The 27927-nt window shown below is 43.4% G+C and overlaps 1 protein-coding gene across 1 annotated transcript in view; it reads right to left on the reverse strand.

Moving 5' to 3' along the window:
- The window catches only part of GRIN2A (glutamate ionotropic receptor NMDA type subunit 2A), a 1722233-nt gene that overhangs the window by 1092862 nt on the left and 601444 nt on the right, over positions 1-27927 (reverse strand). The gene's annotated exons all lie outside the window — the stretch shown is intronic.

Below are 27927 nucleotides of genomic sequence, written 5' to 3' on the forward strand. Positions count from 1 at the left end.
GTATTTTCTAAACAGTAAGTGATCCATCATTCTTCACAATCACTAAAGAAGTTTAAAAGGCAGTGCATTACCATCCCTTTTCAGAAATTGTCCGAAGAGGTGCTTCCTGCTTTGAATATCTCTTCAAAGTACTTAAAAGCAATTACATGTTTTTTACATAAACCAATGCAGATAATCTCTAGCAGAGGGTTATTAGCAGGCTTTTTTGGCATAGGCCATGCTGCCCAGGGCCACACAAAGTCTGTGCACGTGAGCATGCCAGACAGAGGCAAAAGAAACGCGTTTTTGAGGAAGGATAAAACCTGTCCAAAGCACACCTTCCTCTCTCTCTTTTGTCGCTGCCTCAGCTGGGGTGCAGCACGTAAATGAGTCTACTGCCACCTGTCGACAGTGCTATGCAGACGCAGGACCTCAATTGTAAACTCACAAACATTGTTTTATCATTTATAAACAGTTTGACCTTCTGGGTCCTCTAAGTTCCCCTCGGAGGTGTTGTTTTCATGTTTTAATACGGTGACAAAGTCCTAAAACTTGACGGCACCTACACTTAATTTCCTTAGACCGTTTGCGGTTGAAGCTCGTTTGCTCTTTGAGTTAAGCACTCGCTGCTGGCATCTGTGAGTGACTTGTATCTAGAAAGTTTATTTCCCTAAAGGCAGGGCCTATTTATCCTTCGTCCTCCGAGGTCAACAAATTGAATGCAATTACGGTGGGTAGTAGGAGTAAGTGTTGTTTATTGCACTGTGATGGAAAGGATGCAAACGCAGAAATAAATGTGTCGTACCAAAGCAAGTTATCTGTATTATTTATAAAGGTCATCTGTCATTCTGCTTCTAGAGACAAAATACATACAACGTATGCACTTCAGCGTCATCAAAAGTAAGATTACGCAAGCCAAGCAGAAAATCAGCCATGTTATAATCCTGAAGGTAGAAACAGCACTCAGCAATTGAGTGTTGAGTGCATTCCCATTTTGTGTCCTGTTTTATGTAATTTCTCACACGAAGAAACGGAATCACAAGTACATAAATGATTAGCCCAAAACAGACAAATTCATCAAGTATCGACACCGTAATAGAACTCAGGGGTCGTATTAGCAATATGCCCTTGGAGCAGCAGGGGTGCTTGCAACACTTATTAACACCCATTTGCTCTTTGTGCAACTCCTGCTGTAATACTAATTGTGCACACAATTGGTTCCGTTGTTCCCTTATGACTTCCCTAATTTGTATGGAGATGTGTCCCCATACAAAACAGGGAACACCTCTATCACTTCCATTTTACCAATGCAGATCCACAGACCAGAAAGACCTCTGAGGAAGCTGACTACTTTGCTCCATAGCCTAAGCTTGTCCTCCCTCCTTTGGGGGTCATTTAACTCACCAGAAGGAAGACCCAAGGCATCCCTGAAGAGTTAATGACTATACAGAAGGAGCTCTGTTATTGGTGTGTCTGCAGTGGCATCTGGTAACCCGGATCCTATGGGGGAACCTTGGGATTTCCTTGCCGATGGAAGCCGTGTTTCACTGCACTTACCCTCATGAGGGCCTTTAGTCCCCCTTTTGTAGCATTGCAGAAGACATCCTCATAAAATGAAAAAACAGAGTAGCAGACCTGCCAACCTGTAAATACATTTCACTGTGTAAGTAGAGGGCGGGGCTTTGAAGGAGACGGGGCCTCAAATGCGGCATTGTGTCAAGAGGTTCCTAAAAGGCACTCTGCCCTCCACCAAGCCCACCTCCCTCTTCCCACCCACAACAAAAACAAGTGCTCGCTGAGGCTGTTGTTGATGTCCTGGAGTGTTTTCACAGCCCTTAATGGACATTGGCTATTTAAAGCCACAAAAGGTGACTGGAAATTCACTTCATATGGTGGTGTCCAGTCCACACTGCCTTCCACAGTGTGATGTCTGCTCCTCACCAGGTGACTGTGTGAAGGGAGCCGAAATTGTGTGGCAGTGTGTGAGTTGGCAGGTTTGGAGTAGCATATGAAACCCCTGTTTATGTGTCTGTGCTTACTGCAGTGCATGTCCTAACTTCCTGAAGTAATGCAAGCTGTTTCAAAATAACATTTTGTTAATCAGGTGCACAGCCTCTGTCTGCTACGTGCCCATGTTGGGTTGTGTATTGATGCAGCCTGTTGCCATGACCCTCTATGCCAATACAATCCCAGGCCTCCTGATGATAAAGAAGGTGACTTCATCACTAAACCAAATCTTCATATCAACGCTGACATGTCAACACAATTTGAACGAAATAATTAATTATTTTGATATCACGTGGCGAGTCATTTTATGAAACTGTAAATGTTTAGGAGTAGCACTGGATTCACAAATGAGAATCATGCAGTGAAATCCATCTGCGATCAAGGAGAGTAGGCCCCCTTAAATTTTTAAAAAATGCCTTAAAAACCTTTGAGAAGACATTTTCAAACGCTTTGCACTTCTTAAATTTCAACAGTGCAAGGGGCCAGAAAGAAGGCCGAAATCGGACATTATCAGAACAAACACATAAATTGCAGGGGTTTTGTGCAATTTTGCACTTGTTTTGGGCAATTTTACACTGGCATTCTCAACGATCAAGAGTGCAAAATTGTCAGGTCCACAGATTGACTAATATGTGGCAATTGGTTATTGCAAATGTTGGTTCAAAGATGGCACAAAACTGCCAGGCACCGGGGGCGTGGCTAGCCCTGTGGCAAGATGGCCGCCTTTTAGTGCGGCTCTGCCGATCGAGGGGCAGTATCCTTTATTTATCCTTATCCGGGCGCTGAAAATCCTATTCTCTGGACTGCGGAGCCGCCTGGGGTGCTAGTGACCCAGGATCACTGGGAGTTGGACCTGGGGAGCTGGACCGGGCCTGGCCTCGGCAGGCGGATCGGCCGCTCCAGGCCTTCCTGGGCCGCGGGTCAGCTGGGGCAGCTGAGAGGTGATCCTTTCCCCCGGTGTGGTCCCGGTACTTGGGACCTGGGACCCCTGATCGAGGGGTACCCTCAGCACGAGGAGAGGGGGGAGGCCCTGCGGGAGGCCCGTCCCTCCTGATCTAGCCGCGGACGGCGGATTGGACGACTTTGGGCCGGCCAGGGAGCTGAATCCGGGCGCCCAGCTCGGACCCGACTGGTGAGGAGGGAGGGGGGATCGCCTCCTAGTGAATGCGGATGGACGGTCACACCGAGGTGACCGGGGAGGACATGGTGGGGCTGGAGTGGAGAGGCCCCTGCATCTCAGGAGAAGGCCTTTTGGATGAGGCCTGACTACGGGAACACGCCGGGAAGAAGTAAGGGGACAGTTGCGACCCAGCCAAGGTACTTCTTAGATTTATAACAGACTGCGGGACAGTCCACGGTCACATGGGTGATATCTGACGGTGGAGATCTGTCTACTGTGACTAGCTGTCCCCCAGCTCCTAAAAAGGAAGTTTTGGCGCGAAAGAAATTACTGCACAGCTGATACTGATTTAAACGCGACGGCCTGGCCCCCCAGCTGTGCTGATAGCGTGAACATTGCCTTGGAGGACATAAGTGAACCCCAAAAATGGGAAAAGCAGAGCAAAGGCAGGCAAAGATCTCCTTCAATGGGAGCCTGAAAAAGAGTGGTACTACTGCCTCCCAGTCAGGGGATCCGCCTGCGGAGGAGGGCCTAGAGGACACATCGGTCAAGGCTATGTTCCTGGATCTTAAGAGTAGCCTGACGAACATAGATGCTAAACTAGACCACCTAACTGAACGAATGGACCGCATCAAGGCAAGGATAGATGACCATGACTCACGTTTTGAACAATTAGAGTCGCGAACATCAGAGATGGAGGATCAACGCAATGGAGAACGAGAGAAATTGTTACAGATGGAGCGCGTATTAGAAGTGATACACAATAAAAATGAGGACCTAGAGGCAAGATCACGAAGAAACAACATAAGAATGATTGGCCTCCCGGAATCCACAGATATGGGTAGGATGGAGGGCTTTATAGAACAACTACTAACTGATTTATTCCCGGGAGAGCTGTACCGAATGGGCGCTACATATTGCTGAGTGGAACATTACTAGACAGGCCCTGTAGAATTGTTTCGATATATGACCCTAATATAGATGACCCTGAGTTTTTCTGCGAAATATGGCGTTTGATAAATACATTAGTCGCAGGGGCTGTGATCTGGGGTGGAGATTTTAATGTGATATTAGATCAAAAAAAAGATCGAGAGAGCGCAGCTAGGACACGGAACACTGCTGCTGCTAGGGCCCTAGCGACGATAATGGAGGACGGAGATCTGATTGACATAAGGAAAGCGAAACACAGGGATAGTAGAGAAGGCACTTGTGTAAATTATGTACATAACAGTTGGTCACGATTGGATCGATGGCTAGGCACACGAGATGTAGAGCTTTGGACACGATCGGTGAAACATATGGCGCGTACCCTTTCTGACCACTCTCCGGTGGTGCTGGTGCTAGCGATACCCGGAGGCTTAAATGTAGCCTTTACTTGGCGACTGCCGCAGAGGGCGCTCAGTGATGAGGCATTCCGCAAAGAGGTGCGCAAAGCCATAGTTAGCTATTTTGCTGAGAACAGGGGGTCGGTGAACTCTGCTGGAGTTCTGTGGGAGGCCTTTAAGGTGTTAATTTGTGGGGTATGCTTATCAAAACAACATGGGGTGCTGCGCTCGCTGTGCGGGGATCTGGCTGCGTTGGAAGCGCGCATAGTGGAATTAGAGTCGGAGCTGACTCAGGAGTGGTCGGAGGATACACTGGCAGCGATGTGAACCACAGTATCTCAATACGAGGAAGCCGCCATGTGAGAAATCTGTTTTCTGTGGAAACATGCCAGAGCGAGACGCTATGGGGAGAGCGATAGAGCGGGACGCACACTAGCTAAGATGGTACGTAGGCCGTGGGCCTGCTGCTATATTACTGAAATAGAAGGACCAAGGGGTGAGCGGGTAACGGGCACAGAGGGAGTTATGAAGGTCTTCACTCATTTTTTTACTGATCTATATTTCACAACCACCAAGCTGAGTGAAGACGATGCACAAAACTATTTTTCCTAAATCAGTCGACTCTGGTTCGACGATTCGCATAGAGCCTATTTTGATGCCCCATTCACCTTTGAAGAGGTGAAGGCTGCAATTTGCAGCTTGCCTGGTGATAAGTCACCAGACCTGCATGGCCTCACTTCTGCAATCTACAAAGAATACTCTAGTATCATGGCCCCCCCCACTGTTGGAGGTCTACACTGAAGCAATGGAGAATGGGATTCTCCCCGCCTCCCTTAGGGAAGTGCTGATAGTCACTATCCTTAAGCCTGGTAAGGACCCGCAAAGCTTTGATTCATATCGGCCTCTCTCAATGATTAACATAGACAATAAGATTCTAGCCAAAATGATAGCGACTAGATTACAGCCACTAATACCAAAGCTAGTACTACCAGACCAGGCGGGATTTATCCCTGGTCGGTCGACAATGCACAACCTGCGAACTTTCTTCGCGACCATGGGCACGATAGACAAAGATAAGAGAGCTGCGACGGTGTTTTTAGATGCTGCCAAGGCATTTGACTCACTGGAATGGAAATATCTATTTGCGCTTTTGAGCAGACTGGGAATGAGTATGCGATTTGTGAAATTAATACGATTACTGTACACGGACCCGGTCGCTCGATTGCGGCTGAACGGCAGCGTGTCTGATCCCATCCATGTGTTGTGGGGGACCCACCAGTGCTGCCCTCTGTCCCCTCTGCTTTTCGCTGTGGCAATGGAGCCCCTGGCGGCCTCCCTTCGGCAGCGCCACAGCGTGAGGGTACTGCAGTATCGACGACGGCCAGTTTTGATCTCAATGTACGCTGACGACATTGCGTTGTACATCCGGAACCCGGGGGCAAACTTAGATGTACTGCTGGATGAGATCGTTCGCCTTGGCTCCTTGTCCGGCATCAGGATAAACTGGTCAAAATCAGTGATAATGCCCTTCACTGAGGAGACAAAAAGATTCTCTTCCAAATACCCGATTGGGTGGATCAGCGGTCCGGTCAGATATTTAGGCATCTGGCTAAGCTCTGAGATGGACACGCTATGGTCTGCCAATTATGGGAGACTGATGACCTGGCTGGAGGACAGAGTTGAGGCATGGCGGTCACTGCCGCTGTCAATTATAGGAAGAATAGCACTAGCCAAAATGATAGTGTTACCAACATTTTTGTATTTGTTTGTAAACCTTCCCCTGATGCTAACAGCGAGTTTTTTGAGACGTCTTCGCTTAGCTATGATAAGATTGGTCTGGGCGGGTGGACAGCCCAGGATCTCCTGGGAGAAGCTGACGCTGTCCTTCGAGATGGGGGTATTAGCTGCACCAGATATGGGACTTTACTATTACTGTGCACAGGCACAGTTTGCATACTTCTGGATTCGGCCAGAGAGATACTTACCTCATCTTGCTCATGAAAGTGAGATAGTCTGGCCGGATGATTTGCAGAGAATCATTGGGAATCCGACCCACCCCCAGACCCGTGATATAAACACTGTGACATGCACCTCCAGAGCCTGGGCTGTACTGGTGCGTAGATCTGGGATGAGTGAGCCATTTGCCCCCTCAATGCCGGTGCTTGCTGTAGCAGATGAGAGGTTGTCCCGAGATGGGAAGTTGAGGGAATTCCTGGCTGGGTCAGAATTAACAACACTGGGGGATTGGCTTGAGGGAGGTAAGCTGATCTCCTTGGAATCTGCGATTGGGAGGGGAACTGATAGTGCACTTAACCGCCTATATGTCTTACGAGTTGGAGCCATGCTCCGCGCGCGATTCACAGAACTTGAATCGCCTCCGAAGACCTGTCTTGCATTGGAAACACTGTGGAAAGCGCAGTCTCCATGGAAACTCATCACTAAACTACATGGCTGTATACAGGAACAGCAAAGTACCTCAGTTGTGGACATTGGGGAGGACATCTCGAATGAAACCTGGAAGAAATGCTGCGCGCACATGAGATTGCTCTCACCAAATTACCGACTGCGGCTTATACATTTAAAATTTATACATCGACTATATTACACCCTTCAAGGCCTGCATGCAATAGGGCTGCGCACAGCGGCCGACTGTGAGAGGTGCTGCTCGTCAAGCGCGGACTTTATACATTTAGCATGGAACTGTGAAAAGGTGTGAGATTTCTGGATGAAGGTGGAACATGTGATTGAGGAAGTGACTAGCGTAGCGCTGCCTCTCACGCCTATGATGGTGCTGCTTGGAATAGTGGATGGATGGCCGATAGCGATGCGATGTCTGGTGGGCCTGCTACTCGTTCTGGCTAAGCACAGAGTGGCAGTGTGCTGGGGACGCGGCAGGGGTCCGTGCGAGTCTGATTGGCTCAGAGACGCTGTGTTCTGTCAGGAGCAGCTGACTGTTTACTGGGATTTGGGCCTGGAGGGATCTCGCCCGTGCGACATCTGGGTACCCTTACGTTCCTTTCTGGAATCATTGTGATGAAATTAGATGTGGCAATGTCCCCTGAAATGCAGATTGAAAACTTTAATTGTGCTGCTGAATAGATGCGCTGCACCATATATCCACCAGGAAAGAGATATGCACTAATGGGAGTTGTAGTCCCTTTCTCCTTCCCGATTCCGCACCTTCTTAATTTTGTTCCTTTCGCCCTATGGTTTGATGCAGTGTGACATCAGTATTAAGATGCATCTCTAACAGTAATTTCACTGATTAGGAAAAGGTTTTCCTTTAGTCGATAGAACCTATATGATTGTAATGTATAATATGCTTCAGTAATACTCCTCTTTGAAGGATAGATGAGAGATGCTTGATGCTTTAGGGGAAACTAGTTATTGTAGAAACATGCTGCTCAACTATTTGGGCTTGTTGTTGTTTGTTATAATAAAATCTGGAGAAAAAAAACTGACAGGCACCACTGGAAAACTGCCCTGTACTGGGTCAAAATACCTGATCTGTTCTTGTTTTCGTTCATCATTTTCTTTGTTTGATCAATGAGGAGAGGTTCTCTTGGATCCCCACGCAGCAAATTGGTTTCAAAATGACACAATAACCTTCAAATGCTACTCCATTACTAGTATGTATGCACATTTACAGAACTCAGGCCAGATGTACAAATCCCTTTGTAGTAACAAACACTGTTACTCACAATATCACAGGGTTTGCAATCGCCAAAGGATTTATTACAATGTACAAAATATTTTTACGAGTTTTAAGAGTATTTCCAAATCGCAGATAGAAGTGGCCAAGAAAGAAGCTTCTCCCTACTATGTTGCAATGTATGTTTCAGTAGTTTGTGACTGTCACCGATGTGACAATCCATTAACCAGGTGAATGACTCCCTAGTTGGGGTAGTTACTCACTGGTAATGTGTAAGTCATTTTGGAGGAGTTCTTCCTCTGATGTCTTCCCAAACAGAAAATATATTGTTATTAAAAACTGCAACTGTTGCTGTAATAGATGGCGCTAGTCTAAAAAAACAAAGTGGCATATTTATACTCCGTTAGCGCCGGAATTGTGTCGTTTTTTTGACGCAATTTCGACGCAAAACTAACTCCATATATATACTTGGGCGTTAGACGCGTCTAGCGCCAAAGTCCATGGTGTTAGCGTCATTTTTTAGCGTGGACACCTACTTTGCGTTAATTATATGCAAGGTAGGCGTTCCCGTCTAAAAAATCGACTCCGAGGCATGTGCGTCGGATTTATACTCCCGGACAAAAATCACGCCCGGGAGTGGGCGGGTCCAAAAAAATGACGTACGGCCGCTTTTGCGCCGTTTTTTAGCACCTGCAAAAGGCAGGCGTTAAGGGACCAGTGGGCTCTGAAGGAGCCCAGAGGTGCCCTCCCATGCCCCCAGGGACACCCCCTGTCACCCTTGCCCACCCCAGGAGGACACCCAAGGCTGGAGGGACCCATCCCAGGGACATTAAGGTAAGTTCAGGTAAGTATTTTTTTTTTGTGGCATAGGGGGGCCTGATTTGTGCCCCCCTACATGCCACTATGCCCAATGACCATGCCCAGGGGACAGAAGTCCCCTGGGCATGGCCATTGGGCAAGGGGGCATGACTCCTGTCTTTGCTAAGACAGGAGTCATTTCTATGGGGGCTGGGAGTCGTAAAAAATGGCGCAAATCGGGTTGAGGCGAAAAAATTGCCTCAACCTGACTTGTCCCATTTCTTGACGCCCAAGCTCCATTTTGACGCGCAGTTTTGCGTCAAAAAGTATAAATATGGGCCAAAGTTTCAAGTTTGTGAAATCAAATGCAGAGACAGAGATCTTCTGTGGTAAGAACGCTGTCACAAATTAAAAATCATATCATATCAATCTACCTGATACCTAATATCACGTGGTATCCCACAACAATCATACCCCTTGTGTCATCTTTTCAGCATCTTCATAGGGCCCCTAATACAGCTCCTTGAACAGTAACACGTCCAAATTCACACCGACAAAGCACAAATCCTTTCCACACTGTAAAATGGTCCAGAGAGTCAAACCAACATCACCATTTGTTTGTTTTCATGTTCACGAAGGAGAGTTTTCTTCAACTGAACAGTTCCAAGATTAAATCATACTACTTTTGCGACACTATTCTGGTTCACTTCTCTTTGACTCGGCAACGTCCTATGTGCCTTAAAACAATTAAGAACCTGGAGCTTTTCTTTGAGGCTGATCCCACTGTTACTACCTATGTCAACGCAGTTGCAAAGTATGTGAGCATACAGCCCTCTCATCGACAAATAATCTTCCCACTCCTGCAAACAGTTCAAAGGAGTAAACTGAAGACAGACCTCGTTCCGGAAAGCCTTGACTATTGTCATATCTTTTACTGTGGACTTCCCAAAAAATATTCGTCAGTTGTCAGGTAGTTAGTCAAAATATGCCTTATCATTTATGAGAACACCTCTATCAACTCGATTGGCTTCCAGTAGGTGTCAGAAAATAAATCCAATGTATTGTGCACCATCCATAATGTATACTGTAACAATGATCCTTTAAACTTGTAGGAAATGATATCTCACTACATCCCTACTATAATCCTTTGCTCAATGTCCACCTACCCGACTAACCAAAAATTATTCAAACAGTTGAAGGGAAGAGGTAGACCCTGGATGTTCAAGGACCCAGACACTCAAACCACTTTAACCCGAACCTGACACCTTGACCCATCCACATACTGTTCATGAAGGCAGCAAACTGAAAATTCAGACTTACTGTAGTTGACCTCCTCACAAAAGAGGTGTCGAAATTGGAAACAGAATTTTCAAATAAAAACATATGTCACTGTGTGAGGACAAGGCTGGGCCCTTGATGAGCCTGGGCCTCATGTCGAGAAGTATCTAAGAGGCACTTTTGCACCCTCCCCCCACCAAACCTAAAAAACAAACTTGCCGAGTCTGGTGCTGATGTCCTGGGGTACTTTCACACATGAATAAATTATGATTTTGTAGAGCACTAGTACCCACAAGAAACCTTGAAGTACTGCGAACCAAATGTGTTTTGATCTCGTAATTTTAGAAACCTTACTGACTTTACACTGATCAGTCAGTCATTACATTTACAAGAGATGGGCATTTGAGTGGTGAGGTCAGCCCTAGAGAAGGTCTGCTGTAAATACCATATTTCAAGAAAATGCACATGAGAAGCTAATTGTGTTCTTTAAGAAGCAGAATATTCCCTTCTGAACAAAACTTAAAGAAAACCCTTATTGTGTGCAAAACGGACTGCGGGCAATCAATCAAAACGAGGACAATTCTAAGAATAGCTGTCAATTTCCCGAGAAGCCTCATATTTGCTTATGACCTGATTCAGCCAATCAAATTGAGTGTTTGGCACTTTTATTTTTGAAAGGGGTTGGAGTTTTCCAAATTTAAAGAACATTGCTCTGCTCCGATTTTCATTCAGCCACATTTCCATGTGCTAATTAAATTTTCTCTAGCTATTTCTCGAACTGTTGCATGTTGGTGGAGAAAATTGTGGGTGTCCACATTAGTTGTTTTGGCCACTTATTCCAGTGCTTTTTTGTGTGTGTGTTTGTGTATATATGTGCAGGAGCACCCATGAAGTGTGTGTGTGTGTGTGTGTGTGCGTGTGTGTGTGTGTGTGTATATATATATATATACATATATATATATATATATATACACACACTCCCGCGAGGTGTGTCTGTATTTCTCAAAATGCTTTTGAGTCTGCCTGCCTGTCTTCTTACATGCTATCACATTAGCATAGCATATACTCAGAAATATTAAAACATACCAAGACAGATCATATAAGGGCATATCCATCTTTAATATACACCATTACATCTTTTAAAAGAGTTAAGCATATACATGCGTAACATGTACCGTAAAATACCCAAAAAACACAATACTCCAAAATATGGGAATAGGCACATACATTTCAGTCCAATGCTACCACGAGTTTGCGAATCTTTCAGGGATTTTAGTCTGTTCCAAAAATCTGCTAGAATATGCCTTTCACATGTAAGACAATTGGAGGCTGCAAGAGCAGAAAAGCTTAACGATACAGGCCATGCCCTTGACATTCACCCTCTAGTATGCCTAAATGTGTCATTCAAGCCCTCCAAGGGGGTTGTACTACTGAATATCGTGGTAAAAGAATATCGGGGAGAGACTATCAAAAGAAAAGTGCATTTAGAGAAGTATAGATTTACTATTCCCAACTTCACATGTATATACCTTGAAGATATATGTACTGTGTAGGTACATATATGTTGAGTTAGGAATAGAAAATCTGAATTTACTTACCTGTCAATATTATGTTTGATATTCTGTCCTGAATATCGTGTCCCATGGATACTGCGGTTTCGATATTTAGGAAGCACACCCTATCAAGGGCATCTATCTGTTCATGAGCTTACACCCCGTGCAAAGCTTGAGAAAGTCACTTGCGCCGGTGGGGAAAGAACAAGAATGGCATTTCAGGGAGGCAGAGGTTAGCATGGTAGGGAGTCATGTTAAGAAAATATCAACCCCTCACCCTACAGACAACGTGGCGGCAAGTAGCATGTGTGACTCCTCTCTCTGACTATGTCTTGTCCTGATATAGCCGAGGCATACTATGGTTTCATTGTGAACAGAATACACGACTTCTAGGTGTGCTCCTACAACCCAACCATTTTCAATTGAAAGGAGTCATATAATATTATGTTATGTTAATAAGTTTAAATGATTTGCCATATCCGAGTGGCTTCAAGGAACTTTAATTTACTATGTTTCTTTCCAAAGCCTTTATAAAACAAGCAGTAACCGTGAAACTCCACATGGTCATGTATGAATCACTGGTTCTGCATGTGAATTCCTTAACTTTGCTCATGCGTGCCTAAACATCCTGGAGGCTTGCTAAGGTCGGGTGTGTGAGTCAGATATTTTGACCAAATCCATGAATGCTTGGATACTTCATAAATTGTACATCTGTTAGGTTACTATCAACTAGCAGTGGCATTAGGCAAACAGCAAAGTGAGTCTATCATACGCTGCCTGTGAGTTGTAGAGCATCAACTCCAGGAATCTGTTTTTAGACCCCATGGTCACAGCTTCAAATCCCTGAGGGTGCACGTCTACTGTGATCCTTCCAATGGCGATAAAGCAAGCCTGATTAAATTGGATAACAATAATATCAAGTGTCTCTCAATAGAGCTTTAAAGGTCCGCCTCGGAGGCGCACTCTTGTGCTACACATTCACCTGTCTTGTTTCCTGTGAATGATGTTGGTCCTATTTGACTTGACCAAATGACCCAAGGCTATCCTATTTGTTTTTGTCACATACAAGCTAAATTTGCAAATTCTGTGGACCAATGTGTGTCTCCTCAAACTAGCCGTCGATCCAGCAGAAAACGCCTATCTCCTTTCAAGCACCAATACAAACTGAAAAGCACCTATGGAAGTGCAACCAGATCCCATTAGAGATAGTTCGCTTTTTCAGTTTGTCATGGGACCGAAACAGATCCAAAATACATTCTGTGATTGTCAGGTTTTGTATTAGTGTGTGTAGTACATGGAATGCGGTTATCAGTGTTATAGGCTCTTTACACAGCAATAACACCAGATGTATTAGCATAAACTAGCATCAGTTCAGCCAATAAAACTTATAGAGTTATGACATCAAAAGTATACTCTTATCATAACTATGCCTGCTGAACACTACGATCGTCGTACACCAGAAGTGCTAGGAAGACGCACAGTACATTTCCCTCTTTCTCTTCATCCCCATTTGTTAAGGAATTAATAGATTGGCGTTGATGACATTTGTGATAATTAAAGGCTGAGCGAAAAAAGAAATGTAAGGCAAATACGTTTTCAGAAAATATCTGGGAAACGAGGAAAGTAGGATTTTTTTCACTTTCCCTTTTCAATTCGCATCTACTGAAGGTCGCTGGCATGTGGCAGTTTTAAAAACTGTAAGTTATTTAATTTGTATTTGAAGAGAAAGGAAAGGGTGGCAAGGTCGCCAAAGGTTTATATTTTTGTTAAGAATATGAAACAAATGTGAAAAGGGAGACAGGCTGATATGTAAAAGCAGCTGCTCTTCAGGTCCCCTCTGAGTGCTGCTGACAGGAACTTGCTGGTGACAGGAGTCGCAGTGATAGGACTTTGTGACAAGGTCGTTCTTTCAGGTGCTAACTTGACTGTCCTTTACGAACATCCTCACGTTTTTTTTTGAATGAACTCTTGTGAAGAACACCCAGTTCCTGACAAGGAAAGCAAAGAAACCGAGCACCTTGAAAGAAGACTTAATTTAACATTTGGCAGATCGGCTATTCCGCCACAAATGTGGGGAACGTCCCACTTGCCATATTGCAAGTGTATTATAGCCCAAGGCACATGTAATACTGCAGACGGCCTATCTGTCACATTTTGACGTAGTATCCCATCCACCATACTCTGAATAGGGCCCTAAGCTCTATAAAGTCCATTCCAATCAGTGTGCTTTTCCTGGGAAAAAAATCCTGCACAAGAAACCTCCCGTGATTATTTCTTTTATAAAAGATACAATACAGAGTGGATCGAGCTACAGCAGAGCTTTATAACATTGTACATGTCTTAAAATTCTGTATATGTCACCTATGTTTGATAACATAATTTGATGTAGCTTACAATCCACTCTATTTGCTCCTCCAAACAGAAATTTTAGCGCTAATAGTTATTAATTTCTAATACAAACCCATCCTTCTCACCCATGTAGAGCAGGGCCATTCTGGTCTAATGGGCAGTCAGGCAGTGCCCGACAGGCTGGTCTGGATGGGCTGCTCTGAAAGGCCAGTGTGTGGGCCGGTTTTGGCTATTTGCGGTCACTTTTATGGTCTTCTGGTCCGGTTTGATTTCCCTGATATTAAAAACAAGCATTGATTGCAGAGAACTTCAATTCATGTAGCCATGAGGCACTGCTACTCTCTTCCCTGACTGCGGCATACACATACGGTGCTTAGGGGCATATCTTGGCCCCGTTTTTTTGTCTGAGTGACACTTTGTTGTGAACTCTATTTTGATTGTGACCCAGCGCTCGCATTACGGCCTCTTGGCTTCTGACAGAATTTTCTCTATCAATAAAGAAGTTCGCTGGCTTGTTTTGGCCTTTTTGTGATTTTTTTGGACACAATCGCTTCATCTTTCATGACAGACGTTTGGGAGATTGTGTTCCTCTCCACTATCAACCTTGAGAAAGTCGTCCTAGAGGAAACACATGTTGGCTGCTTCTCTCTCATCTGGAATATTAAGAATACAGAATCGTTCAATACCTCACATTAATTCTATTATTTATATTGGATATTTTATTGAAACCTGCATTCTTTGTCCCTGAGAGTATTTACTATATTTGTCTATGAAGGGTTTCCCTGCATACTCAACACTGTTGGGTGGTTCAGTGTTACTATCAGTTGAGCTTCATTGTTCTTAGACATAGCAGGCCATATGGGAAGTGCAGCAGCTCTTACACCACAGCCACCCTTTTTGTCTCATTCTTAAATCGATATTATCTTCCTTTCCCAGCAAAATACCTATATAACTTGTCTTCACACATTCAAAACGTCCTCAATTTGCATACATGGGACACATTTTTAGCTAATTTACAAATGGGGGGCATTTTTATTTTGGTTCCCGGGCCTACTTTCTGTCTTAGTCTGACCCTGATGTAGTGTTTAGAGTAGAGGAGTGTAAAATTATAACTCAAAGAGTTCCGTTTGTGGTGGAAGAAGCCACAAGGGGAAGGGAGTGTGTTGTTGGTGATAGTCGCAGTAACACAAAGAACAGGCTGTGAGTCACAGATGGTTGTTACTGTAGAGAAAAGATCTTGTCAGTGTTCTGGACATTCATTGTCAGAGATTCACGATGGGGGCCACCACAGGCTGTCGATGCTGTAGTGTGAAGTAGAGAGCACCCATTGCTGGTTGTCGCTGGAGGTCACAGTAGCAAGAAGCGCCAGTTTCACTGGAGCTTTCCCTTGGCGGTGAGCGTGAGCAGCAGGATATTGACCCAAACAGGCCCGTTCGTGGTCACAAAGAGCTCAAAACTTCAGGATTTCTCCTTTTTTTGAAAGAGGAGTTCAACTGATGCCACACCTAGGGCCAGGACGTGGGACGCACCACTTGGGGATGAGGATCTCACTCCAGCAGGACTCAGGCAGGTTCAGTTGCAGATCCAGGCATGTCCAGTTGCAGTAGGTCAGCTGGGCAGTTGCAGAGATGTTTCTGGAGCTTGTTGTCTCCCTGTAGCTCAGAAAAGATCAGTAAGTCACTTCAGCCTGCGCTGAAAGGTGCAGGTCCAGTCCTCCTTGTCAGATGGCAGGGCAGGCATCAGGCGGTAGGGTAGTCCACTGGCAGCAGTGATGTCCTTTTGTAGTATCAACAGTTTCAGGGGTGCACTGAAGACTTGGTTCTGAGGGTTCAATGTTTATGCTTGGTGCCAGTTTTTGAAGTGGGAGAAGCTTCTAGAATTCCTCCCTCACAGACATTTATGGATGTGCCTGTCTATCCATCCTGGTCTCAGTCTGTCTGGAGACACAATACACTAATGTGAAGTCCTTTGTGCATGAGCTGGGCCAGAGCCTTTAAAATGTAGGTGTGATAGGTGACAGATCTGTCCCCCATCAAGCCAGGACGGCCCATCTTGCCAAAACCTAAACCCTCTATTTTGATACGGTCTGGGAGGAATACACAAATGCGAACTGCTAACTACACCTAGTCATGTGACCCAGGATACAGGCTGCATCCACCAAATAATTAGGACAAGAAATTGAAAACCTTGTGAAAGTGGCAATTTCAGAACAATGACTTAAAAAACTGGCTTTTCCATTGAAGAGGATTTTAAATTACAATTTCACAGACACCAAAAAGTTATTTCCTATCTGCTCCCACTCAAAAGATGGCTCTTACTAAATGTAATAAGGTACACCAATGTTATCCAATGGGAGAGGTAGGCCTTGCAATAAGTGAAAAACAAATTTGAGATTGTTTTCACTACCAGGACATGTAAAACTTAAAAGTACCTGTTCAGATTTTTAAATGCAGCACACTCTGCCCTCTGGGCTATTTAGGGACTAACCTGAGGGTGGCTTATATGTATCGAACAGGAAGGTTTAGGCCTAGCCAAAGGTTTACTTTGCGAGGTAGCATTAACAGATTAAAACTGCACATGATGGCTGCAATGGCAGACTTGAGACATGTTTAACAAGCATTTGCAATGCAATGGGTCTCATTTGCTTGAGTTAGAGCTATTAGAGTTGTAAATTCCTAACTGGACTTTTCTTGCCACATAAACTGAAAATGAAAAGTAAAGCAGTTGACATAAGCAAGTCAATTCAAAGTGATACTGCCGCCATGAGCGTGAGCGCGAAGGAGAGACACAAAAGGAAAAGAAAGTTTGCTTGCAGTCAAACATACCGGCAAATGTGCAACTATCGATGTAACAGGGTTGATCCCCAAGGCGGTAACAAAACCACCCCAAGGCAGGACAAACCTAAAATATTTACCAATGCCATCAGAGGATTTTTGAAAGGCAAGCCCACAAACGAGTGAAAGTGATGGGTGTGAGGTGGGCATGGTTAAAAGCCCACATAGATACAAACACGTTGTAAAAGCAGCGCTTGCACACTGCTATGCCTGACCTAAAAAGGCTACTTAAGTGGAAGGCACAATAAGTGCTATAAGCGCTCTAGTAGCATTTAATTTACAGGCCCTAGGTACACATAGTACCACTTTACTAGGGGCTTACAAGTAAATTAAGTGTGTCAATTGGGCGGAAGCCAATGTTATCATGTTTAACCGAGAGAGCACAAGCACTTGAGCATTGGTTAGCAGTGGTAAATTGTACAGTCCTAAAAGCCAACAAAAAGGGGTTCAGAAAACAGAAGCCGCGAAAGCCAAAAATATTGGGGTTGAACCTGCAGCGAGGGCCAAGTCAAACAGTATCCTTTTAGATTTTTTTCCAAAATCCCAATTTCTTGTGTGGTTTTTTATTCCCCATTCTCTGGTGAAACTTTGAAAACACATGCAATTGGCAAAGAAATTAAAGTTTTACAAAAAACACAAGAAGCAGGCTGAACAACGTTATTAATGTAACACACCCTTAATTGAAAAGGCATGACAGAAATAAAACATCCAGATTGTTTATTTTATTTATTTATGTGCTTCAATCAAGCCATTCCAAAATATGTTCCAAACAAAAGATTTTGCTCTACCCAAATTTGTAAAAAATCAGCTCAACATATGTAATTGCTAATAAGCAGAAATATTTCACTTACATTACCGTAACTTAATATTGAAAAATGCTTTTATAATTGAAACACATACACCAGAGTCCCCTGTATTTATCCTCTCATCAAATTCGTTAATTAAATCCCAGGTCATTTTTTTGTTTTGTAATGTTCCTAGCTTGTATCATATTATTTTGATGCAGCAGGTTAAGTCACTGTCTATGAGAATAACTGAATTGTGGTCTCCACTGTTCTTACTGCACTTGCAGTGTGAGCCAGGTCAATAATTTGCAAATAGACAACATGTCCACAGTAGAATTAACTGCATCTATTTATATATCCTTTTCCCCTTTAGTAATTTGAATATCTGGAAGGGCAGAAACCTAGGAAATTCCTTTCCAAAAGGGGTGGGGGAATGGACAAAAATTACAAGAAATGTTTTAAGAGCTTAATTTGCCAACACACTATTAATTCACAATCACTTGTTTCTAAAACATCACTCATGCACCATTTTAAAACAGATATTCTCTCAGCACCTATTTAGCCTATATAAGGTACCTGAAATAAACCACTCATAAACCTTTTATTGAGGTTGCCATACCATAAGTTGGCAACTAACATCCAAGTTAGTATCTTCTATGATTACACATTATTTGGCTGATGAGTTGATTTGATGATACTTCGGATAGATTGGTTGTGCTATCAGGAACCAAAATGTTTGCATAGTTATTGATGAATAGCTACCAGACACCCTTTTCTATTCATTGGAATCACCCCCAAAAATATTTTTCCACCTGTCATTGTGACTATTCTTCTCCTCATCCTCACAGCTAGTGGCCATCCCATTAAAGTTCTAAAGTCACAAATCTTTACATGTATGCTTTTGGTGACAACTATTGAATTGGCCGTCATAGTTTGTCAAAAGTTTAAAAGACCATTATATTATGCCTGTTCCAATAGCTACCAGGCAAACATGTATGCCCATGACAGTGTTCTTGTAAATGTTATAGTGTGGCATGTAATATCTTTTGGAGAATAGCCTGTTTTAATTATTTGTTCCAAAGTAATGAACTTTAATATAACAATTCAAATTTTAGAAATTCAGTTATTTGCTTACTAAAGTCAGTAAATCAGTAATCTAACTATAGTTGTAGGTTAGAGTTTTTTTTAGTTATTGATAAAGTACTTTTCAAAAGTAGGTTTAGCTTTTAGAGTGTGAAATTACTTTTCCATTCTGCTTCCTGCTTGAATTTGACAGTGATTCTTTCCATCTGACAGAAATCATAAATGCTCTCTACTAGTTTTTTCTCCCTTTCAGTTTGTGTTTTATATTAGTTGCCATGTACGAGTTTCTTTTACATACCATACAGACTTTCTTCTCCCAAACATTCTCTTTCAATTCCTTAAGGATATCTTTAATTCTTCCAACTGCAGTTTCAGTTCTATTGAAAATGTTCATGGTCCTCCTTAGTGAGATATTTTTATACATTTCATTGAAAAATGCTTTATATCTTCTGAAATTTTGCACAATTCACAAAACCCTTCATCACGTTTTTGTAAATGTTTTACTTTCTTTGTCTGACTTAAATTTAAGTCTTTTGTAGCACTTCATACATCATGATAGATGTTTTGATATTTACCTTTGTTGTTGCTTATGACTAGTTTCACCACATCTCAATTATTTTTTAAGGGTCTTCAGTAATGGAGGACCACATTGTGAGACTGGCATGAATAAACTAGGTGGAAACAGAAAGGCCAATTATATGACGATGAAAGATAAATTGTACAGCACGTTTCTCAATTAAAGGAATATTATTAAGCTCATAATGTGCCATTAGTGTCTACATATTTTTTCATTGTAAGACACATTAATACAAATGATTTCCACCCCTATATAATATGCATTAGTTTCTTAAGAAAGAAACTGTGTGCATCTGGTAAACTCTATTCAAAATGTTTTTCACTAACAATTAACCATTTTCTTCTGCATGGAAGCACATGAATGCCATTTTTTTGCACACAGGGCTTTCTATCTTCTAGGCTATAACAATTTTTGCAGAGCTTATATGTTTACTGAGAAGAAAATAAAGCTATATGTACACTTATTGAAATAAAAGATGTGCAGCCAAAAGAACAAAGCTAATTAGTGGTAATAAAGCCTATGATTCACTACATTACAAGGTCTGAGGCTGCTAAATGGTCTTTCTAAATGTACAAAATCCATTTGTCCATTTAGTAAGTGGTTACTGAAGCTCAAACTGTGCTTAGAAATGCATCATAAAACCCTATTTGAAAGGGGCACCTTAAAGGCATCCCTTTCAAATTCCAGTTCACAATTCTATGTATCAATGGTTTTCAAATGTAATTTTGGTTTCAAACCATAGATAGGTCACTGGCTTCTCAAAGACAGTGGTAACCCATTCACAAAAGACAGGAAGTCCCCAGAGAATCATCTCTCCTTTGAAAATGGGAAGAAAGGTGTGATTGGGAGTGCACGGTGATCCAGAGGACCACTGCCAACACTTAAACACACTTTTTTTTTTTTTTTAAAGGCACATATTTGTTACTTGCAGACCCATTTCCTTTATGGAAAACTGGCTACATTAAAAATGTACTTTGTTTAAATTTGATCACAGCAGGTCACCATCCCTGTAATGGCATCGTTCAGAATGAATCACAATTTGTGACCTACTGCATGAATATTGATGAGGAGGGTAGAATTGCAACCACATCAATTAGTGATTTTGCAACCGACCTATTAATAGATAGGTCTGTTTGCAAAATCAGACTTGATTCAAATAACATAGACAAATATTTTGAAACCTATTTTTGCATATACATTCTTAGTACATCTGGCATATGATTCTATTATCTTGTGCATCAGAGTTATGTTTTAAAACTCTGTTCAACCTGTTGGGCTGTGGACACCAGCATATATTTGCATTAAAAAATGCACTCCTGAACATCATTGAACAGTACATACTATGGGGGTCATTCTGACCCTGGCGGCCGGTGGCCGCCAGGGCCACCGACCACGGGAGCACCGCCAACAAGCTGGCGGTGCTCCCACAAGCATTCTGACCGCGGCGGTTCAGCCGCGGTCAGAAGCGGAAAGTCGTCGGTCTCCCGCCGACTTCCCGCTGCTCGGGGGAATCCTCCATGGCGGCGGAGCGCGCTCTGCCGTCATGGGGATTCTGACACCCCCTACTGCCATCCTGTTCCTGGCGGGTCTCCCGCCAGGAACAGGATGGCGGTAGGGGGTGCCGCGGGGCCCCTGGGGGCCCCTGCAGTGCCCATGCCAATGGCATGGGCACTGCAGGGGCCCCCGTAAGAGGGCCCCACTGTGTATTTCAGTGTCTGCAATGCAGACACTGAAATATGCGACGGGTGCAAACTGCACCCGTCGCACCCCTGCAACTACGCCGGCTCAATTCTGAGCCGGCGTCCTCGTTGCAGGGGCATTTCCTCTGGGCCGGCGGGCGCTCTTTTGGAGAGCGCCCGCCGGCCCAGAGGAAATGTCTGAATGACCGTCGCGGTCTTTTGACCGCGGTGCGGTCATTTGGCAGCTCCCTCCAGGCGGGCGGCTCCCGCCGCCCGCCGGGCTCAGAATGAGCCCCTATATGCCTGAGTAAGCACTTTGAGGTTCTAGAAATCAGACCCTAAAAATAAATATAGAATGTCTAATATTTGATAAACACCAAGAGGATTCTTGAAACAGCAGATGCTTTGATAATTGCATTTGTGATGTGAACATGACTTTGCAGGAACAGTACAACAAAACCTGCATTGCATCACAATGCAAAACCCACATTACAGCACATTGCATGAACAGTCCATAACCCTGTTTCCTCTCTTATTACTCATTAACTTTATGCTGGCCTTTAAGCATATAAACCTCTTTGTTCCCTTTTGGCTAGCTTTGCACCATACAAGTACCACACACATTATTCTACCATGTCTTGTTTACACTCATAGGTGCTCTGTTTCTAGCTGTTTGCCACTGTTTGAGTGAGAAACAGTGTGTTCAAATCTACATATTATGCAATACATAGTAGATTATGTAGCAAGGGAACAAAATCAAAATCATGTGCGAATTGCTTATTTTCAGTGATCCCATTTATTTAGTTGTTGCTTGCTTAGCACAAAGAGTCATTTTTTGTTCCACATGCTATGTATTGTAGCTTAATTAGACATTGTTAACTCTACAAACAAAGTGATTTTACTAACCTTGAACTTAAAAATATGTTTTTCTTTTTCTTTTTAACCTAGCATATTTCCTGTTTTAAAACTGCCTATTAACCAGGAATTGCCAAAATACCTTCGAATATGGCCAACGCCATTCCCCCACACTTACAACAGTTAAACCAGGACCTTGGAAATAGAAGTAGGACTCCCTGTTCAACTATGTAATAAAAACAGGAGAAGGACTATCCAATCTTATTACATTCAATATGGCGCTGGACTAGAACGCTGCAACACAGACTAGGGATTTATCCTGGGACACTCAACAGTTACAGGATTGGTAAGCGACCTGCTATCAGGCATGACGCAACAATCACTTTCACTTCTTACATAGAGACAATAGTACATTCACTTGGTCATCAGCCATTCCTTTCATACATTTCATGCTCGGCTCTTAACATGAATCTTTGAAGTTTAAAGTATACTTTACACATTAAGTGATTACGTGCTTGAGGCTCTCTCTGCTGTTTTACACTTCACCCTCTGTAGATCTTGGCTTTTACTTACTAAAGTAGACACAACACTTTTGATGCATAGTTTTTGTTTTAGCGACCCTCCATCGGGCACAACACTATAATCTCTTTCATTTTTACATAAAGACAACAATATATTCACTCGGCCCTCAGCCACTTCTTTTATACATCTTGAACCCTGTACCCAACAAGAATTTCTGAATTATGGTGTATATTCTATGTTTCAAGTATACACATGTTGTAGGCTCTCTCTGCTGTTTTCTATTTTACCTTCGTAAGACTTGGTATTTATTTACATGAACAGACACAATACCCATGATGCACCTATCTTGATCTAGAAGGCCCCGTGCTTTGAGGCTCCTCCTATTGCTTGCTACCTTCCCCTCGTACGACTGGGAATTCCATCACATGAACAGATATTTTGCCTATGACGTATATCTCTCGTCTTAAGAGTAAGCGATTTTGAGATTTTCACCTTTCTCGTTGTTTTTCATTTTAAATACTGGTACATTTTGATTCTTTATGACAAGATTAGGTATATCTATATATTGATCAGTGCCCTCTTACCCTAACGAATGTAATAGCCTTGTAGTATCTGGCCTGCTCAATAATACATGTATGAAATTATAACAATGTCATTACCTACTATAATGTTGAATCCTAACTGTTACACACATGTGCAATTAATATATTTTTAAGAAAATATTTACTTACAATATTTCATTTTTACTCAGATTATTCTCACTGAACTATACAATGGATTCCCTTTCTGGTAAATTTCCTTCCCTTTGAAGTCTTTGAAGGGGAGCGACCCCTTGGGCAATGGTCGCGCCTTTTTCAAGGCCTTTTCTGCCCCCCTGGAGGCAGATAGGCCTATTGTTATTAGGCCGATCTTCCCCCGGGGGGACAGAAACCTCTAGGCACCAGGGATCATTCTCTTTTTTTTTTTTAGAGGTGGGGAGCGACCTCTTAGACAAGGGTCGCTCCCCTGGGGGGCATATTGTATTTAGGCCATTTCTGCCCCCCCTTGGAGGTCAGAGCCCCACAAGTCACCCCATCTTGGATAGGTGTCTAGTTTTCAAAAATGTGCAGGTTTGCTAGGTTTCCCTAGGTGCCGGCTGAGCTAGAGGCCAAAATCCACAGCTAGGCACTTTGCAAGAAACAGCTCTGTTTCCTTTGGGAAAATGCAATGTGTCCACGTTGTGTTTTGGGACACTTCCTGTCGCGGGCACTAGTTCTACCCACACAAGTGAGGTACTATTTTTATCGGGAGACTTGGGGGAACGCTGGGTGGAAGAAAATTTGTGACTCCTCTCAGATTCCAGAATTTTCTGTCACCGAAATGTGAGGAAAAAGTGTTTTTTTGGCCACATTTTGGGGTTTGCCAAGGATTCAGGGTAACAGACCCTAGTCAGAGCCCCACAAGTCACCCCATCTTGGATTCCGATAGGTGTCTAGTTTTCAAAAATGTGCAGATTTGCTAGGTTTCCATAGGTGCCGGCTGAGCTAGAGGCCAAAATCCACAGCTAGGCACTTTGCAAGAAACAGCTCTGTTTCCTTTGGGAAAATGTGATGTGTCCACGTTGTGTTTTGGGGTATTTCCTGTTGCGGGTGCCTGGCCTACCCACACAAGTGAGGTACCATTTTTATCAGGAGACTTGGGGGAACGCTGGGTGGAAGGAAATTTGTGTCTCCTCTCGCATTCCAGAACTTTCTGTCACCAAAATATGAGGAAAAAGGTGTTTTTTTGGCCAAATGTTGAGGTTTGCAAAGTATTCTGGGTAACAGAACCTGGTCAGAGCCCCACAAGTCACCCCATCGTGGATTCCCCTAGGTGTCTAGTTTTCAAAAATGCACAAGTTTGCTAGTTTTCCCGAGGTGCCGGTTAAGCTAGAGGCCAAAATCTACAGCTGGGCACTTTGCAAAAAACATGTCAGATTTCAATGTAACAATGTGATGTTTCCATGTTGTGTTTCCTGTCGCGAGCATTAGGCCTACCCACGCAAGTGAGGTACCATTTTTATCGGGAGACTAGGGGAACACAGAGTAGCAAAACAAGTGTTATTGCCCCTTTTGATTCTCTACATTTTTTCCTCCCAAATGTAAGACAATGTGTAAAAAAGACATCTGTTTGAGAAATGCCCTGTAATTCACATGCTAGTATGGGCATCACGGAATTCAGAGACATGCAAATAACCAATGCTTCTCAACACTTTATCTTGGGTCCATTTTGGGAAATACAAAGGTTTTCTTGATACCTATTTCTCACTTTTTATATTTCACCAAATTAATTGCTGTATGCCCAGTATACTATGAAAACCCATTGCAAGGTGCATCTCCTTTATTGGATCTGTCTAGCTAGAGTTCTTGATGAACCTACAAGCCCTATATATCCCTGCAACCAGAAGAGTCTAGCAGACATAACAGTATATTGCTTTTGGAACTATGACATCACAGAAAAAACTTACAGAGTAAAACGTTGAGAAAAATTGCTGTTTTTTTAATCTCAATTTCAATATTTGTTTTATTTCAGCTGTTATTTTCTGTAGGAAACACTTGTAGGATCTACACAAATTACCCCTTGTTGAATTCAGAATTGTGTCTACTTTTCAGAAATGTTTAGCTTTCTTTTGTTTGTTTGGTTTCATACCCATTTCTGTCACTAACTGGAAGGAGGCTAAAAGCTCAAAAAAATAGTTCCAGTAAAATGCCAAAATTGTGTTGAAAAATGTGGTTTTCTGATTCAAGTCTGCCTGTACCTGAAAGCTTGGAAGATGGTGATTTTAGCACCAAAAACCTTTGTTAATGCAATTTTCAGGGAAAAAAACACAAGCCCTTTTCGCTTTATTTTGGCTAATTTCTTGGTATCCACCAGGGGAATCCACAAACTCTGGGTACCTCTAGAATCCCTAGGAAGTTGGAAAAAAGGACGCACTTTTGGAATGGATATCTCAAGAAGGAAAAAAAGTTATGAGGGCCTAAGCACAAACCACCCCAAATAGCCCAAAAAATGTCTTGGCACGGGGGGGGAAAGGCCTGACAGCAAAGGGGTTAATGCACACATGTTAAAGGGAAAACATTACGAGTCACTTCCTGCCAGCACCAGTCTTACCCATCAGATGACACAAGTCTATGCGCATGAACCTCTAACATCTTTGCCAAGAAACTTACTAATCATCTCCTCACCGTACCAGGTTAGTTCACAATGGGACTATTAGCTGTAAAATATTTTTGCAAAGACTAAGGGGGTCATTACTTCCCTGCCGAGATCGGTGCTGAGAGTCAACAGAAGACCGCCAGCGTGCAGAACCCCCGCTGGCCACATAATATACATCCAGCTTGGCCAGTCGGCGGAAACAGTGTTTCTGCCAGCCGGCCCAGCTGGAAGCAGGGCCCGAACATGGACACCGGCTCCAAAAGGAGCTGGCGGAAATGTAGCAGTGCGGCGGGTACAGCAGCACCCGTCGCGCATTTCACTGCCCGTAAACCAGGCAGTGAAATGCGCAGGGGTGCTGTGCATGGGGGCCCTGAGTCACTCATTCCACAAGCCTTTCCCTGGCGGTGTAAACCATCAGGGAAAGGCTGGTGGAATCAGACTCATTATCCAGTGGGCAGCGCTGCCCAGTCGGATCAGAAACGCCGCCACCGCCGGGCTGCCTGGTGGCAGGAGCCTGGCGGTGGCGGCGTTTCAAATGCGGTGTTTCAGGCACATTCATTATATGGCAGTCTGGACCGCCATGCCGTTGGTGGCAATTACTGCCATTGCAGGCATGGCGGTCTAGACCGCTATGTTCTTTATGAGGGCCTAAGTGACTTTCCTTTTACTTTTTACCTCACCATCACACTCAACTCACAGGGCATATGCTGGTATTTCTTCTATTTACACTATACTACAGTATCTACACTACTCCATGTCTCACCATTGATCCTACCACTATGCATTCTTTACAGCCTTGAAAAAGCCCCAGGTAAACCCACCACTAGGGGGTGAAACATGTGTCAGCTGTCTGTCTACAGGTTAAAAATTCTTTATCAAAAAAGACATCAACAAGTGTCTTTGATTTCCAGGCCACATGAGCACTAATAAACGCACTTGGATTCAATGCTCTATCGATGTATTCGTTTCTGACTATAAATCGTAACACAATTGCAAACTTGATACCTTATAAAAAAAGTGGGTTCTTAACCTTCTATTATCTCATGTTACTGACCTGGGGCAAACCGGTCCACACCCCTTCTGATAACCCACAACATGGAACCTAACTGGGCATTCTCCGGGAAGAGAGAAGTGGACCTCACAAACTTTACTTTTTGAACCTTCCAAATTGTGCATTGTATCTAAGATTTAATAGGTACTGCATTAGACCAATGCAGCAGAAATGGCTGCACGCACACAGTTATATGAAGCATGTGCTTGTTGTCACATGCTAGAGTCCATTTGCTCCCCAGTTGTCTTGAACAAGAATGCCACCAATCACTAGATAGAGCACACACTTCTCCAGTTTTCAGTATTAGCAGCATTGAACTGCCACAGCTTACCTGTACCCATCTGCCTTTCTTGCAACTACTGCCCGCTTGAAGCATGTATCCACTGCAACCATGCTCCAAGCATAATTGTTCACCCATTATACTACAGCTATTTAGCCCCACAGCAAGTTCACCCTGTGCATTGTGTCAATGGAGGTCTAGGACAAAAGGAGGACTGCATGAGTAGCAGGAGGAGCAGAGTGTGAGTGAGGAAGAATAAAGGGGAGTTGAAGTGTGTTCCAGGACTCCCCTACATTAAAGCTGGCATAGTATTGAAAATATACCAATCACAAGAACTCAGAAAGGAACCAGAACATGGCATTTACGTGCCCATTGCTTAATTTGAGTCAGTTGTTGCAGGTGGGGCCCACCACACTCATTTTCTGGGGATAGGCACTTACTTGTCCTCATCAGATTTTGAGCCAGATCAAAAGAGTGAAAAACAAAAAAGAAAGAAAGAAGGAAGAAAGAAACAGAAAAACAAAATCAAAGGGGGAAAGCAGAAATAAAAAATAACCTACAAGAGTGACATAAAGTGGTAGGGCATGTGTGGAGCTGGGGGAAAGAGGCATGAGGTGGAATGAAAGCTACTCTGTATCATCAGTCCCAACATTTTTCAGTGCCATATGCGACCATCTGAGGAAAACATTAGGTACCAGCACTTATTGTTTTACAAACTAAGCACAGTGTGTGCTGCTTTCTATGGGGTAAGAGAGATAAGAAAAACATGGCCAGACATGATCTGAGCCTGAGAACTAGGGTGAGGTAATTAAGATCTTTCAACACTCCACTGTTATGACACTTCAGACCTTCAGACATGTGAAAGATAGAATTCATAGAACCCTGGTTCTTGGTACAAGGGTCATAAATATATCTATTGCAACCCTGTTGCTTCTAAATAAAGGCCTTGGAGGACAACAGAAAGATGGAGACTCTGGCAAAAAGCATTAAAGATCATACTGACGACGATATAATGGAAAGGCTTAA

This window comes from Pleurodeles waltl, chromosome 10 (genome assembly GCF_031143425.1).
Source record: "Pleurodeles waltl isolate 20211129_DDA chromosome 10, aPleWal1.hap1.20221129, whole genome shotgun sequence".
Taxonomy (NCBI): domain Eukaryota; kingdom Metazoa; phylum Chordata; class Amphibia; order Caudata; family Salamandridae; genus Pleurodeles; species Pleurodeles waltl.